The 5,000-nt window shown below is 42.7% G+C and overlaps 1 protein-coding gene across 1 annotated transcript in view; it reads right to left on the bottom strand.

The window, feature by feature from the left end:
* The window catches only part of LOC143026974 (DNA-binding protein D-ETS-4-like), an 18,612-nt gene that overhangs the window by 6,880 nt on the left and 6,732 nt on the right, over positions 1–5,000 (bottom strand). The window lies entirely within an intron of this gene.

Raw genomic sequence — 5,000 nt, 5'->3', positions numbered from 1 at the left:
CACACACACATGTATATATAAATAAATATATATATATATATATATATATATATATATATATATATATATATATATATATATATATACACGCGCGCGCACACACACACAAGTATAAACATACCCAGTTATACGTGCACAAATCCTACCCATGCACCACCCCACCACTGCCACCAACACCTCTGCCCATTGTGCACGAAACGTGTGGAGCAAGCCCTTGAGTCGATGGCATGTGGTGCAACCCCTTGAGGTAATGGCGTTTGGTTCCAGTCCTTAAGATGAAAGCGTGTGATGCGAGCCCTTGAGACGCAGGCGCTCGCAATGGCACCGTTCCGCGGCGCTGTATCCCTAGAGTAACGTCATCCGAGAGTGCTTCGTAGTACGGACGCCTCGTGTGCCGTTTTATTTGTGTTTTGTGTACTTGACACTCACTACAGCGTCAATGATGAGTTAACCTGTCCATACTAAAGATACTAAAGGCTTGTTTGCTCTCTTGTCAAGCTCGTGTTTGTGTATTAACCACCAATGTAAGCAGGTTACGAGTCAATCTATCTATATGCAAAAAAGTCTAGTTTGATGCGTGTATACATATTTACTGTAATGAAAACCGATATAGCGCATGCACGGTTGCTGGAATTCTTTCTAAACGAGTTCTACAGGGCTGTCTCGTGTGTGTGTGTGTGTGTGTAAAAGAGAGAGAGAGAGAGAGAGAGAGAGAGAGAGAGAGAGAGAGAGAGAGAGAGAGAGAGAGAGAGAGAGAGAGAGAGAGAGAGAGAGAGAGAGAGAGAGAGAGAGAGAGTGTGCACCTTCATTATGACGTGTTGGTAACTATACTCCACTACACGCTGATTGCGGGCTAGGGTTGGGCTAATCAAGGGCGGCTGTGGCCCGGAGAGACTTCATCTGTGTTTGCGCTCTAATCCAAGCCGGTCTAACAAGGCTTGCTTAGCACGGCCACGGGTGTCCGTCCTTTTTCATTGTAAACGAAGAACATGTGTCGCAATTTCGTTACTGTACACTATACCCTTATGACCACAGTCTAGGCCTATCAAGCCCTGTTGATAGGCCTCAAGAACTTGAAATTCAACTTATGTTAGGTTTGCGTACGGCTGAATTTGGTAGTAAACGACTAAACGCGGTAATATGCACTACGTGAAAGACTCGTTGTTCGGGGTGGATGTGTGCCAGCCACAAGCACCTGCTCTAACGGGGAACACAAAGAGAATTCTTGTACGTGATTGTGACCGTTTGTTCGTGTGTGTATGAGAGTGTGAGAGAGCGAGCGAGCAAGAGAGAGAGAGAGAGAGAGAGAGAGAGAGAGAGAGAGAGAGAGAGTCTACACTTAACGGTTCTGTCATGGTGAGGTGTGTGTGTGTGTGTGTGTGTGTGTGTGTGTGTGTGTGTGTGTGTGTGTGTGTGTATGTGTGTAAACGAGTTTAAGTGGGTGTGAGCTGTGTGGATTTCGCAGTGAGCGTTTGTCCGTTCGGGCGTTGTGTTCAATTGTAAACGTGTTTTTATGAGGGAGATTAAGTTTGGAAGCCTTATACACTTCTCCGTGAAAGATGTATATGTGTTTGTGTGTGTGTGTGTGTATATATCATATATATATATGTATATATATATATATATATATATATATATATAGAGAGAGAGAGAGAGAGAGAGGAGAGATTTTGATAGAAGAGAAAGTAGGAACGAAAAGAAGAGAAAGTGATCGAAAGTAAGATAACCTGGAGTGATCTTATTCTTTCTTTGATTCTGTGAGACTAAACATTTATTCTGGCTTCAATACAAACATACCTCGGGGGCATCATATATCTAATACAATCACCCAGTGTGTTGGCGGGCCTACAATAACAACAGCAACCATTACGGAGTTCCTCAGGGCGGGCTTCAGTCCACTGGCCCCGAATGATATTATTTTTATAAGTAAGAACAGTTACTCATTACTGAACAGTCGCTGCTTCACAGGGTGTACATCTTTGTTCAGGATGCACACAAATTTTAGTGAAGGAGTGTGTGCTCGTGTGTATGCGCGCGCGCAGGCGTATGTGTGAAGGGGTCAACCGCGACAAGATGGCACCGACCACATCAAGACCAATCTCGCTCTTGACTTGAAATCCTTTCAACGCGAAGTCAATAATGAAAGACTGTGACCCTTAACAAAGATGTTGCAAGAACTACTCGTTGCAACATCGAAGTCTTTGGAATCCTATACATATCCGCTTAGCACTTGGGGTTTACAAAATTTTATTTACAGGGGCTCATATACATACATATATATATATATATATATATATATATATATATATATATATATATATATATATATATGTGTATATATATATATATATATATATATATATATATATATATATATATATATATATAAACGACCGATAACATTTATGAGTGAACTAAATATAACTTATTTGCGGTGCAAGAATGGTGCTGGTACTGAAACGTCTCCAATGTATATTTCTTGGTTACCTTTTTTCGATCTTCACGAGGATTTAAAAAGAAATCTCCAGATTAAATTTCAATTAATGCCAGTGGCCGTGTCTGTTCGCGGCTAGTATTGTGCTGTCAAGACTTGTACATCATGCAGCCCCATGAAAGAATTCCTCCCTGCCTCCATGGCATTTCAGTCCTGGCAGTCTCGCTGAGGAGAAAGTGCAGGTGGTCGACATTGCATGCGTTTTGATGCACGACTGGATGGCTTGTGCCAGTCAACACTGCGCTTCATCTGATGATGGGGGCGAGGGGCTATGTGGTGTCCATGACGTCATGCTAGACTAATGTAAACTGTATAGGCTATAGTAAGCTGATGGCTCAAGGTAATGACAGAGACTCGCGAGTAAGGGTGGTAGGGGAACCTGCTGGTAGCGGTGGATAGTTTACTAGGGGTCTATCGGAAAGTGGTAGCTTCTCATAATGCAATATTTGCAATGATTACCTCACTATTGGTTACCCTAGGCAATCCTGTAGATGTTTAATGTGACACAGCAATGAAATCATAACAAAAGTTTCACGCCATATGCGAGTTTGTCCTACCCTTCAGTAACCCTGACAAACCCTGGCAGTTCTCCTGCTGTTGAACACCCAGCTAATTCACCATACCATCTCCCATGTCTTCTCTCCCACTCTTCCTCCTCCCCAGCGCCAAGGCAGAGCCTCAAGTGGAGTATTATTAGCTTAAGTAAATACGCCCTATACAGCTGGCAGAGAAAATAACGGATGCTTATGCATTTTACCGAGAGAAACTGCCATGAAGAAAAAGAAAATGAGAGACAAACACACAATGGTGTGAAACCTGTTCATATTATAAACAACTAAAAAGGCAATACACGATAAAAGCAAGATCCATGAGGACAAGGCTTTACCAGAGCCAAACCAGCCAACACCACTTGTTTGTTCAACAAAGCTCAGGATATCTTGGGTCTTAGGCGAGGCGTTCGTAAGGGCGAAAATAGGACCACTGACCACGACTCTGCGTTTACATCTGGCGCAGCGACAAAAAGTGGTCTTACCACCGTCACCACCACACTGACAAGGAAATGGCTAATGCATTCTCTAAGTCACAGTCGAGGGAGCCGAAACGACGAAGCGCATGACAAGTATGGGAAGCTAACGTGTATTGGTTTTAATAATGCAAGTTGAATGTTAAAGCAAATGAAAAGTCACAGTCCATTGGCCACGAAACGTATTCAAAATTTCCACCGCACAATGTGACGCAAAAACAATACTACATTTCACATTCAATTTTTTGTTTCGATATCAATGGAAAGGTTCGATGTTAAATAGCTTAATTTACTGGTACTTACTGCATGACTATTGTACTTCTCAGTATTAAAAGTCGAAATTTGTTTTTCATGGTGACTATTTTAAGAGAAACTTGCAACAGATTCCTTCATAACAGATAACAAGAAAAATGAAAAACATCGGCCGTTCGTGCGTTCGCATGCATTTCCAAAATTTAGTTCGAGTGTCTTTCGTGATATGCCTAAGCCTAATTTGTTCTCCAGCTTACTAATGATCAAAGCCCCTTCGATGCTCTTCTTTGGTAAGGGCGTTTTCATGTGTCCTTGTGTGCCTTTACAGTATTCCGCGTTCACAGAGAGCTTGTTCATTTATGCTAATGTATTTAACGACAAAATCTCCTGCATCATTTAAAATTTGGATCCACCAGAGTGGCAACGTGGTCTAAAATCACAAACGAAACCACCGCGTTTAGTCAAGCGTTTTTACGACTCTCTGTCACTGCACATAAGAGTGGTTATCCTGTGAGCCCGTCCACCTGTTGTCACGGGCATAGATGGACGGGGAAAGGGTTTTACGGTGGGTTGAAAGGTGCGTGAGAATAGAGAACTGAGGCTGGTCGGTTATGGGGATGGGAGTGTTGCAATATGTATATTTTTTTCGTGGATGGGGTGGGGATGCAGCTGGCTCACAATTCTGAATATGAAGAAGAAATGACCGTGGGTAATATATCTCAGCAAAGTTTGTGTGTATGATTCACCATTCACCATGGTCTTGGATCACGTGTTGAACTCGTGATCGACAGCTACTACCCTCCCGAATGAGAGCTCTGAGCTCATATGTATGTGTGTGGTTTGTGACGAAATAATACGTGAAGACTGCAGAATGTGATAACAGACGACTTGCGCTTTGAAAAGCAAATAGCAACTTCAAGTAGGGCAAAACCCAATGGCGAGCATGAGCGACGTGGGAGAATGTTGGCGGACAACATAAGGTGCGGGGAGATAGGGCGCTGGGAGGAAGGCAGAAATATTGTACAACTCGATGTGAACGGATTAAATAACCAAAATTAGGATGGGAAAAACCAGTGAGGCAATGAGTAAGGTGGGTACTGCAAGGCCCTGCAAGGCCTGTGGGTTGTTGTTACATGAATTAGGATTTTAAGTGGAACATATATAATGCGCATCTGTTGGGTGTGCTTATACCTAACATCGGAAAAAATGCAACCGCATGTTTAACAACTT

The sequence above is a fragment of the Oratosquilla oratoria genome, chromosome 7 (assembly GCF_046742065.1).
Source record: "Oratosquilla oratoria isolate Oo_2021 chromosome 7, ASM4674206v1, whole genome shotgun sequence".
Taxonomy (NCBI): Eukaryota; Metazoa; Arthropoda; class Malacostraca; order Stomatopoda; family Squillidae; genus Oratosquilla; species Oratosquilla oratoria.
The sequence above is the reverse complement of the archived record's forward strand: the minus strand, read 5'-3'. Positions and strand labels throughout refer to the sequence as shown.